Below are 13,010 nucleotides of genomic sequence, written 5' to 3' on the forward strand. Positions count from 1 at the left end.
ATGCACACGTGGGCCCTCATGCCTTTATGCACGTGGGCTCTCAGGCCTTTGCAGCAGCAGCCTGTTGGAGGTGGCGGAGGCAGAGACTTGCTGAAGGGTGGAAACTTACTGGAGAGAAGCTCACTGGAGGAGGACCTGGCCCACGTGAAGGACAATTAGCTTAAGACCTTTTTAAGTAGCTGTTATCAAGGAGCCTCCAGGGCTGTGAAAGTGAAAGTGAGATGCCGGTGCTCCAGGAGCTGGCTATATGTGTAAATACCTTTGTTGCCCTGTTAAGCTTTGCTTTCCTGTATTTCCATAATGATAGGTTGTCTGCTATTAGTGTACAGAATAAATGTTATATGGGTTCAGGGTTCAGTCTGGGGTGAGGAGTACCTCTTATACCCGGCGATTCGATTCTTAAAATACATCTGAATGTTCATAGCAGCTGCTCGTATGGCATTGGCGATGACGGTCTGGTCATCAGCATTCTTGTGGTTAGGCAAGTAAGTGGTGAACAGTGAATTTATAGGTTTTAAAGTTTAAGGCCTACTATAAAAATCTATCTTATCTATTATTCCTATATGATGTATGTAAAATATGCTTTAATACATGATATTTTTATATTAATATTAGTTAACTAAACCGACTAAATGTAACTTATGGGATGAGTATATCACTAATGATTGCTAACAATCATTACCCCTATGGAATCACACTGAACTAATTAATATTGATTGGAATAAAATAGGCATCCAATAAATCATTTCTCTCACCATCAGTGGGAAGAATGTGTATGCATAGGAATCACAGATGAGGGGATGCCACCCACATATGAGGAATCTGTATGGAGGGGCCTGGTAATGTTATAGTTGCTCTCACACAGGCTTGTTCCTTGTTGGCTGCAGCATCACTCTTGGGCCTGTTGGATGTATTGATCTACTGGACTGTGATGGTCTCTTAGTCTTAGGATGTATTGATCTACTGTGATAGTCTCTTAGTCTTAACTGGCATGTTCTTCTTTTTATGGTCAGTCTGTGCTTGCTCCCATGCTTTTTAGAATATTTTCAGCAATGTTGTCAGATGCTTTCAACAAGGATGAAAACAGCATCAAGGTTAGCTACTGCACCAATGATAAGTTATTTAACTTGAAAAGGCTACAAGCCGCCTTCTCTAGCATGTCTTTTCATTAATACCCTAGATACTCTAGACCTCTTGTTTTTCCAAATGAATTTTGTTATTATTTTGTCCAGCTCAGTAAAATAATTTTTTGGTAGTTCGATTGGTATGGCACTGAATAGATAGATTAATTTAGGTAAAATTGTCATTTTTATTATATTAGCTCGGCCTAACCATGAGCAACTGATATTTTTCCATTTATTTAGATCTGATTTTATTCGCGTGAAAAGTGTTTCATAGTTATGTTCATATAGGCCCTGGGTTTGTCTTAGTAAATAGACTCCCAAATATTTTATAGTGCCTTCAGTAACTTTGTATGGAATTTCTCTTTCTATCTCTTGCTGTTGGGCTTTGTCAGTAATGTATAGAAATGCTGAGGCTTTATGTGGGTTTATTTTATATCCTGCAACTTTGCTAAAGTTGTTTATTATTTCAAGTAGTTTTTTACTTGATTCTCTAGGATTCTCTAGATAAATCATCGTATCATCTGCAAAAAGTGATAATTTAGTTTCTTCTTTTCCTATTCTAATTCCTTCAATTTCTTTTTCTTCTCTTATTGCTACAGCTAATGTTTCTAGTACCAAATTGAATAATAGGGGTGATAATGGACATCCTTGTTTCACCCCTGATCTTATTGGGAATGCATCTAGTTTATCCCCATTACAAATAATGCTTGTCGATGGTTTTAGGTAGATGCTATTTATAATTTTGAGGAAGGTTCCACTTATTCCTATGCTTTCTAGTGTTTTTAATAGGAATGGGTGTTGTACTTTGTCAAAGGCTTTTTCTGCGTCTATTGAGATGATCATATGGTTTCTGCTAGTTTTGTTGTTGATATGGTCAATTATGCTAATAGTTTTCCTAATATTGAACCAGCCTTGCATTCCTGGAATAAATCCTACCTGGTCATAGTGTATTATTCTCGTGATGAGTTGCTGCAATCTTTTTGCTAATATTTTATTTAAAATTTTTGCATCAATATTCATTAGGGAAATTGGTCTATAATTTTCTTTCTCTGTTTTGACTCTACCTGGTTTGGGTATTAGTACCATATTTGTGTCATAAAAAGAATTTGGTAGGACTCCTTCTTCACCTATTTTCCCAAATAGTCTACAAAGTATTGGAATTAGTTGTTCTTTAAATGTTTGATAGAATTCACATGTAAAACCATCTGGCCCTGGAGATTTTTTCCTAGGGAGTTCATTGATGGCATGCTCAATTTCTTTTTCTGATATGGGGTTATTAAGCTTAGCCACACCAGATATTAAACTGTACTATACAGCAGCAGTCATCAAAACTGCCTGGTACTGGTTAAGAAACAGGGGTGTGGATCAGTGGAATAGGATAGGTACAAGTAGGAGAAATCAACAAGTTTAGCAATCTACTCTTTGATAAACCCAAAGAGGCCAGCTTCTGGGCTAATAATTCACTATTTCACAAAAACTGTTGGGAAAATTGGAAAATGGTAGGGCAAAAACTGGGCATAGACCAATATCTTACACCATATACCAAAATAAAGTCAAAATGGGTTCATGATTTAGGAGTAAAAGCAGATACTATAAGTAATTTGGGAAAGCAAGTAATAGTTTACTTATCAGATTTATGGAAAAGTAAAGAATTCATGACCCAACAAGAGATAGAGAGCATTACAAAATGCAAAATGGATAATTTTGATTATGTCAAATTGAAATGTTTTTGTACAAAAAAAGCCAATGCAACAAGAATTAGGAGGGAAGCAGAAAATTGGGAGAAAATCTTTGCAACTAGTATCTCTGATAAAGGCCTCATTTCTAAAATATACAGGGAACTTGAGCCAAATATATAGGAATACAAGCCATTCCCCAATTGAGAAATGGTCAAAGGATATGAACAGGCAGTTTTCAGAGGAAGAAATTAAAGCTATCTATAGGCATATGAAAAATGCTCTGGATCACTACTGATTAGAGAAATGCAAATCAAAACAACTCTTAGGTACCACATCTATCCTGTCAGATTGGCTAAAATAACAAAACAGGAAAATGATAAATGCTGGAAAGGATGTGGGGAAATTGGAACATTGTTGCATTGCTGGTGGAGTTGTGAGCTGATCCAGCCATTTTGGAGAGCAGTTTGGAACTATGCCCAAAGGGCTATAGAAATGTTCATACCCTTTGACTCAGCAATACCACTTCCAGGGTTGTATCCCAAAGAAATCACACAAGCGGGAAAAGGACCCATATGTACAAGGATATTTATAGCAGCTCTTTTTGTGGTAGCCAAGAATTGGAAATCAAAGGGATGCCCATCAATTGGGGAATGGCTGAACAAGCTGTGGTATATGAAGGTAATGGAATACTATTGTGCCATAAGAAACGGGGATGATGCACACTTCGTAACAACCTGGAAAAACCTACACGACATAATGCTGAGTGAGCGGAGCAGAGCCAGGAGAACGTTGTGCACAGCCACAGATATATGGATTCCGTGAGGACCAACCCTGACGTACTGCGCTCTTCTCAGCAACCTAAGGTGCAAGGACAACTCCAGGGGACTCATGATGGAGAATGCTATCTTCATCCAGAGAAAGAACTGTGAAGTTTGAATGCAGATCGAGGTGCACTACATGCTCACCTTTTTTGCTTCTCTTTTGTTTTTGTTTTTGGGTTGTTTTTTTTTTTTTGGTTCTGTTTCTTCTTTCTCATGATTCATTCCATTGGTCATAATTCTTCTCCACAACTTGACTAGTGCATAAATTAATTCAATGCGAAGTTATACATGATAGTTATATGAGATTCCATGCCATCTTGGGGAGGGAGGGGGGAGGGAGGGGAGAAAATCTGGTAAACTAAAAATAAATAAATAAATTTAAAAAAAAAAAGAAAAGAAAAGAAAAGGCTACAAGCCAAGACTGAAGTGGAGAGGGAGTTGGTGCATGATTGTTTGTTCACAGATCATTGTGGACTCAATGCAGCTTCTGAGGCCGAGATGCAACAAAGTACGGACTGATTCTCTGCTGCTTGTGTTAATTTTGGCCTAACATTTAACACCAAGAAAACACAGGGTCTCCACCAGCCAGCACCACACCATCCATACATGGAAACATTAGTTATAGCAAATGGAGAACTATTGAATGCTGTGGATAAATTCACTTACCCTGGTAGTATGCTTTCCAGGGATGTCCATATAGATGATGAAGTTGACATACGCATTGCCAAAGCTAGTTCAGTGTTTGGGGGGCTTTGAAAGAAAGTGTGGAAGGGAAGAGATATTAGACTGCCTACCAAACTGAAGGTCTGCTAGGATATTGAATTACTTCCATTTGGATTGTCTTAGGAAGATTCTGAAGATCACTGTATTAACAACCCAGCTAGCAGCTTCTGTTAGCAGCTCCTGGGGGTATGTAAGATCCCGCCACAGCCAGCACCCAGGAGGCTGCTGGGAAAGCACAGGTTCTTTTTATCTGCTTAAACAAGGAAAGCACGGTGAAGGGGTTGACCAGCTTACTTTAATCCAGCATTCAGTTAGCATACAGACAACATTCATTTAGTTCAGGGGAAAACACCAGCATTCAGTTAGCATTCAATTAGTTCAGGGGAGCAAAGAGACAAGCATCAACAGACAGGCCAAATACAGATTACAGTCAGCTAGTTCAGGGGAACAAACAGCCAGCACTCTGAAGTTCAGAACATTCATTTAGTTCGGGGGAATACAACCCAGCACCCTGAACCTCAAAACCAAAATACAAACAAATTACAAGTATTAACAGACAGACCCAATACAATTCATAGTTACCAACATCTGGGCTCAGCCCAAGGACAAGGGCTGGCCCCGAGTCACGCTCCCCACTGCTCCCGAACCAACCGGAAAAGGAAAGAGATCTCTTCAAGCTGTCCTCTCCCCTCTTATAGAGTTTTTGACATCATCAAGCGCCGCCTGAATGACCAGGGCCAATTGGTTCTTGAGTTGGCCTCTCCCCCTAGCATAGACTAGGTTAACACCCAATAGGGCATGGCTCTGGAGTCAACACCTCCCCTCAGCCAGCCCCATGACTCATCGCACAGGAAGTTCTCTTCTTCCTGGCACGGTTTCTGGGATTCCTGCCCTGGAAGAGAAGCCCCCAGTGCCCAGCGAGGCTCAATGAGGTAAGTTGAGTCACTCAAAGAAAACAAAGGTCACTCTGGTTACAATCACTTGGCAAGATAAGGTACTAGACCACTGAGGTCTTTTCTCAATTTTGAATTGCCAACCATTAAACTACTACAGAGAATGCAACTCCAATAGGCTGGCTATATTGTTCAAAAGCCAAAAGTATGTTTGCCTAAAAGATTATTTTTATGGAGAACTCATACATGAAGGTCAGAAGAAGCGATACAAGGATACTCTGAAGATCTTTCTTAAAAACATTAGAATTGATTGCACGACATGGGAGACACCGGCAAAAGATCACCCAGCGTGCCATACCCACATCAAAGAAGATGCTTTGCTCTATGAACAGAACAAAATTTCAGAATCCCAAATGAAAGGTGAGATGTGCAAATTTAGAAACATCTCCACTCCAAATGTTTGTATAGACAATTTGTTGTCCAACCTGTGGTAGAGTCTTTTAAGCTTCTATTGGTCTGATCAGCCACAGTCAGACACACTGTACATTGACCCCAACATTGCAATGTCATTCTGGTCCTCTTTGAGAATAAGAATAAAGGACAACAACCAACCAACCAACCAGATGTTAAGCTTCAATCAGGGTATAGTGGCTAAAACTCGTCCTTGAAAAAGAAGGCTGAGAGTTCCACACCCACCTAAAAAATCTAGACATCTAGCCCGAAAGTTAAGATTAGTTCTTTCTTTTTATAACCCCTATGACTAAGCAGAAATAAAAGCTTTCTTTTACAATAACTACCTCTCATAAGGTTCAGATAATCTGATTTATTGTCAAAATCCTCTGTGGTTTAAGTCCAAAGGTCAAGTCAGCAAGTCAAGTCAGCAAGCATTTATTGATTGCTTACTCTGACACTGTTCAATGCTAGGGATACAAAGAGGGGCAAAAACACAATCCTAAAACTCTAGGAATTTTCATTTTAATGGGGAAGATAATGTGTAAGCAAGATAAATAGATATGAGACATAAAGAATATAGATAGAAGGTACTCTGAGAGGAATCTAATTTAAAACAAAAAAGTAGGCTAAAGAGTCATCTCAGTCCAGTTACTAATATAGTCCTGTGCATTGTCAACTGGGAAAAACTCAGACCAATTCAGTGATCAGGGATCAGTGATCAAGAAATAAAACGAGGCATTTATTCAAGGTCAAGGAATTACAATTCTGGACAACACATTGCCCTATTCAGACAAGGATGCCAGGGGAGGAAGGAAGAAGGGAGTTCTTATAAGGCATAGTCGTGGGAAATAGCACAGTATAATCTGAGTACACAGAACAGAGGAGTTGCAGGAGGGGAGTATTGAGGAGTTAGAGAAACAAGGTCACAGAAATGTCCTTGAGTTAGCTTTGCCAGGTGTTCTAGGAACAGGGGAAGTTGGAAACTGCTGGGGCATGTGTGGGATTTCTTGGGGGGCAGTTAGAAACTGCTGGTCAGAGGAGGGTCAAACCAGGGTTTCTCCAGAGTTTGACAGTATTGAGTACTTCCAGCACAGCCTTCATGCTCAATGAAAAGCAAGCGTAGATGGAGCTCAGTGGTTTGCCATCCACTTAACTAGATTCCCACCTTGTCTTTATTATTATAGTGAGTATTCTCTGGCATCACTCTCATATAGCAAGATTAGCTACTTTTTTCCTTGAGAGTTCCAGGGAGTACTGTTTCTCTAGTCCTATTTAAGGCTGCCTACTGTTAGCCTTAAGTAACTAGTGCCTCAGTTTCATTTAACTAATTAGCTTTTACAAGGGATAGTTACTTTGAAGATACAACAGAAGTACAAACATTCCTCCCATACTTTTCGAGGTACTCTCCCCTATCATACTTCAGTCTCTAGAGAGAATGGGTTCAAAGTTACCTTAGTTTCTACATAGCATTGGTCCAACCAAGTTCCTAATCAAATGTGGTATCACTGCTAGATAGATCCTTGTCTCAGCTACCACTGGGCTGAATCCAGAAAGTTGTTCCTTGTTCTTCAGGCATTGATGTTGGGCTGACTGCAAAACCTGGCAGACTTCACTCCCAGCTCCTGGACCTTGGGTGGCCCACTCTCTTGACCTTTCAAAATTTGCAAGGTCTTAGTCATCTCCTTTACCTAAAATGAAACAATAAACACTGAAGCAAACAATTGAGATCCATACAGACTGGGCCAGAAGGCAGCCTCAGATGGAGAGGGCCTAAAGCATCTCCCCTCACAACATTATCTGTCACTTTAATGTCACTAGACTGGAAAAGGGGGCAGCTAGGTGGCTCAGTGAATAGAGTACCAGCCTTGGAGTCGGTAAGTTCTGAGTTCAAATTTGGCTTCATACATTTACTGTGTGACTATGGATGAGTCACTAAATCTTGTTTGCCTCGGTTCCCTCATCTGTAAAATGAGCTGGAGAAGGAAATGGGAAACTACTCCAAGAAAACCTTAAATGGGGTCACAAAGAGTCAAACACGACTGAACAGCAAAGACTGGAACAAGTCAAACAAAGAAAATAAGACTAGGTCAAACAGTACTTTTGGAAAGCAGCCTCAGATCCAGCTTAGCAGGAACAATTAAAGAAGTTCCTCTTTATCATGCGGTAAGTGGACCAGAACCAGTTACAGAATGTCCGCAAACACACCCAACTTTCCCAAAGCCACTTTGATGATACCTCTAGATACCTTTGATGACAACTCTCCCTAAAGCAAGCTCCCTAGCCTTTTTCATTAGGGAATTTTGTTAGAGATACTCTGTGCATGCTTGTGAAGGCCAGTCCTCTGTTACATTATGCATATTATCAGCAGCAAACCCTGGTGCTGTATTTTGGCCAGGGAAACCTCAGTCTTTTGTCTCTGGGAGGAGATAGGAAGAATGTAAGCAGTAATCTACTGTTATCACTTAGTCATTTCAGTCGTGTTTGACTCTTCATGACGATGGAGTCCTAATATTAGCCCCAGTATTCTAACTTCATTTTAGGCTCACTGTACCTATCTGCCCCTCCCCCCCACCAATGTCCTAACATGCCTCACTGCTCACTAGAACAACAGGCATGTCCCTGAACTCTTAGTTCCCACAGAAACAACAGGCATGTCCATGTGATAGAAACCCAGCACTGCCCCCAGATCCTTTCCCAAGAAATAGATGTGCAATCACAATCACATCATCCATTTAGCCCAAAACAGGACCATAATACCTATCTATCTTGACCAGACAGGACTACCATAGCTAGCCAATTAGAGGGCAGAATGACCAGAATGCTTGACCACGAAACAGTATAAGGGCCCTCCCTATGATAGCAACTAAGCAGTTCCACTGAGGCCAGGAATCCTCCTCCATTACTTAATCCCTTAACAAACTCCTCCTGCCTTTTTAATATAATCATATTCGTGTATTCTATGTAAATTTCTGTTATGTAATTGCAACTTTACCCTATAAAAATCCATCTTGCTTTCTCTGAAGCTGCTGGTTCCTCTTAGAACTTAGCCATCTTCATGAGAGGCATCAATCTCAATAAATGCCTATACTTGGATTAGAGGTGGTCTTATTGAATTCTTTGAGATGGTTCCATCACAACACATCAAGAAACCCCAACAGTTTTTGGCCCTAGGTGGGCAGAGACTAAACTTCAACAATGAACCCATTTGGGGTTTTCTTGGCAAAGATACTGGTGTGGTTTGCCATTTCCTTCTCCAGCTCATTTTACAGATGAGGAAACTGAGGCAAATAGGGTTAAGTGACTCACCCAAGAGTTACATAGCTAGTTAATGTCTAAGGCCAGATATGAACTCAGGTCTTCCTGACTCTAGGCCCATAGCTCTACCCACTGCGCTACAAAGCTGCCTTATGAAGCCTCAGAATGGAAGTCAGAAAACTTGGATTCTAGTCTGAGTTATGCCACTAACTGTGTGAACTTGCACAATTCACTTAAATCACTTAGTGATTTATTGGGCTACTTTCGCCCAGTGTGCACAGACACGCCTAACCAGGGATCAAGAAAGCTTCTACAACTGCTTAAGGTGTCAAAGGGGAAGTATTTCTTTGGAAAGGCAGCTAAGTGGCACAGTGGGTCAGTGCTGGATGTGGATTCTGGAAGACACAATTCAGATCACACCTCAGGCACTTACTAGCTGTGCGAGCCTGGGCAAATTCGTAACCTGGTCTCAGCTCAACCGTCAAATGGGAATAAGAATAGCCCCCACCTCCGGGAATGTTGTAAGGATCACGTGAGTTAACATTTATTTTGTTTTGTTTTTTTACTTTATTTTAGACTCAAAAGCTAGAACACAAATAACAGAATTGAGAAAAGAAACAAAAACATATCATAAACTTAAATATCGGAACTTAAATACAAAGTAAGAAAGAAAGAAAAAGTGTGTCATGTTCATAGCAGAGCAGAAGAGAGGATTCAAAATATAGAACAATAAATTTTCATTTCAAGAAAGCCTGTATGACAAATAACACATGTTGTGTTGAGGACTGTCCATCTTTTCTTTGCTTCCTTGTAAGTTTTCTTTTGTTGTCTGCTGTGCACTTTTTCACTCTGTTCTTTTTTCCCTTCCCCCCCACTCCCAGAAGGCTATTAAGTTTGGATGTGTTTTTTCTATAGCTACAGATATATACATACATATATAGATGTATACTTTCCTAAACAAATGCTACTCCTGATCTTTGTGTGAGTTAACATTTGTAAAAGAGCTTAACATAGTGCCTGGCACATAATAGAAGCTAAGTAAATACTTATTCCCATCCCTCCCTCCCTCCTTCCATGTGTTTTCCCTGTCAGGATCCACTATGATCAAGATAGCTACTTAAGGAAATGTTAACCTTGGCAGTAATCCAGAGGTTTAGAATCATACCTTGTCCCTCTCGCCCTATAGAAACGTACAGCCTAAGAAATTTAAGTGGTGGGTAGAACATGTTAGATGCCCTGAGCCCCGAGCAGAAGTCTCAGTAGAGTCAACATATGGCATTTCTGATATCTGTATATAATGCTAATGTAATGGGGGTACAAGCCAGCTGATATCACTTCCTCAGGTGGAGAACCTGAGGAACTTGGTTCTGGCAAAATCATGATGGTGGTTAATAATAATTAATACTACCAATAAGGGAGGTGACTTGGGGAGACTGTGTAGTATGTGTGGACATTCTTTCTCATCTAAGGGTGAGAGGGACAGTGACTCTTTCTCTCATGGTGTTTGAGGAGGAGAGACCATGTGGTAAAGGGAAGGACTTTAGGATTTTCTTCCCCTCTTAGGCCATAATGGCCCCTCAAAAAATAGACTTTGGTCTTTGGTCTTTGTTCATTTTTTCTTTTCAGTTCTAGGTAGAGGCAGTGGCACCTACACAATCTTAGGAATTTCAGAAATTCAACACAGGAATCCAGGAATAAGAGTCAGGTTAACTCATCATCATTGCCTGGAGAAATAAAGATTGATCTTTGAGAGTGACATTCAGGAACCCAGCCCAATGGGAGAATTCTTCCAAGTCATGCCATTGGACATGAATTTGGGAAAACCAATGCCTTATTGCAAGTAAGCTAAGTTTTGAACCCACTTCTCCGTAAAGGTTGAGATGGTGCATGCCCTTGAAATATTAGGGAAAATGTCTGTGTGTTTGTTCTTGCCTTACCTTTGAAGTAAATATCCCTTTGTAAAAGCTACCCAATGTTAAATGGCTAAATATGGAACTAGGATATTAGTAACTTGGGGCAGGCATGGGGAGCAATGGAGCTCTAGTCAATGGTGGTAGAGAAAAGACACCCTAGGGCTCCATGCAATCCTGAGAGGAGATGTGGCCTCCCTGGTCTTTAGGAGTAGGAACTGAACATACAGGCTAAACTACCAAGATGATGTCACAGGCCTTATAGCCTGCCTCCTGAAGTCTGAGTGAGAACCAGGCCTGTGCATTGACCTGTGCTTTGGAATCTCAGCAGGTAGAAAAGAAATAGAGCCTTACCACTAGTACATGTCTCAGCTGAAAGAGGACTACTGACTATATTCAATCTCATCTCAGAAAAGCTCCAATTGAAACAATGTTGTGCATGAATTTGCTGTTTAATCTTCAGCAAAAAGATGAGATCTTTTGTAAGGAATCTTGGTGCACATGGGACACAGAGTAACAGATTGATGGAAGGTCATTCCATACCAAGTGGTCAAAAAGCTAGGAAACTTATCTGTCTCCAAAACAGCCCCAGAGAATGGTCAGAGCCTCACAAAGAGAATGCATTTGAACTATGTACTTCCTGATGAACAGAAATGGAGTAATGCGTAACCAAGCAAACTCTTAAGAAGAGCCCAGTCACCAGTTGCTGAGAGACTTCTATGTCTTAATAACAGCTCAGATGACTGATTCAGATGAGAAAGGATTCGTGTATTTCTACATTCAGACAAACCAACCAAATCTTTCCTAGCTTCAGAAAGATGTCTGTTTAGAAAGGAGGGGGAAATTGTGAGGGCAAGAGGGTGAGGAGTGCCCCAGGACGGCTAGTTTCTTGGGGCTCTGCAGCTGCCTTGAAGGTCCCCGGAATGTTGAAGGCCTCCCTGACCCCTGCCACCAGCCAAGGGTTTACTTTCAGTTTGTTAAACAAGAATATGGCCAACATCACACCCCTCTTCCAATATAAATTAGTTCATACTACTTTGTCAAGGAAAGAACTAGAACAATTTTTTGATGACCTAAAAAATTGGAGAGAAGAAACAGTCAAATCAGGTGCTTCATGGAGCTGTGAACAGTTAAAGTACAAGAGTACTGAAGATTTACAAAAACTTTGGTATTGTCCTACTAAAAGAAAGAAATACGCTTCTCACTTTAGAGCAGGAGAACAAAAGACAGAGATTGCCAATGCCAAGTCCAGAGAGATTAGACAAGGTGTCAGAGTCCATGGATGCTTTGGATAAAGTTATTCAGGAAAGAGATGATGCTTTGAGACTTCTTCAGACAGGTCAAGAAAGGCTAAGACTAGGTGCTTGGAGAGAAGACATTTTTGGATGTATCATCTGGCACAAGTACAAGCAGTGGTCAGCACCTTGGTATCTAAACAAAAGACACAACAGGAAAAAGTTCTATGTAATGCCTTACTTGGAACAGTTTGTCAGACCAAGGCTTGAGAAGCACTTCTGTGGTGAAGCCAAGAAGAAAAATTTGCAGAGGAAGAAACAAAAATGCTTCAAAGAAAAGTTCCGCCCATGACTACAGAAGCCCCAAATTGAAATCTGACCAAGGATATAGTGGACTTTTTTCCTTTTCCTAGTACTATTTCACCTTAGTAAAACTGAACTTCTCACTTAAGTTGTAATTTAAGCCTGGCTGGGAAATATGGTGAGCTCATGGTAAGTGATTTATTAATTATTTCAATCTTAAACAAAAGAAAAGAAAGGAGGGGGAAAACTGTATACCTTTGGGTGGACTATTTACAGACTAATTCTTTTGCTCTGGAGACACCCAAGGGACAAAAATCACCCATAGGGTCTGTAGTTAGAGATAACATGGATTATATTATAATGAAGAGGCAGCCAGGTGACATATTGGTTAGGGCACTGGACCTGGAGTTCAAATCTGTTCTCAGACACTTGCTGTGTGACCCTGGACAAGTTATCTAACCTTTGCCTCATCTGTAAAATGGGGATGATAATGACAGCTACTTTTCAGGGTTGTCGAGAGCATCAAAAGAGGTAATGATTGGCACAGTTCCTAACACATAGGAAGCGCTATATAAATGTTAGCTATTACTATTGTCATTATTCTCAGAAAAATG

General features: G+C 40.5%; 1 pseudogene; it reads left to right on the forward strand.

The window, feature by feature from the left end:
* LOC118857727 lies at positions 1-12,465 on the forward strand (annotated as a pseudogene).
* The last annotated feature ends 545 nt before the right edge of the window (positions 12,466-13,010 follow it).

The sequence above is a fragment of the Trichosurus vulpecula genome, chromosome 7, assembly GCF_011100635.1.
Source record: "Trichosurus vulpecula isolate mTriVul1 chromosome 7, mTriVul1.pri, whole genome shotgun sequence".
NCBI classification, from domain to species: Eukaryota; Metazoa; Chordata; class Mammalia; order Diprotodontia; family Phalangeridae; genus Trichosurus; species Trichosurus vulpecula.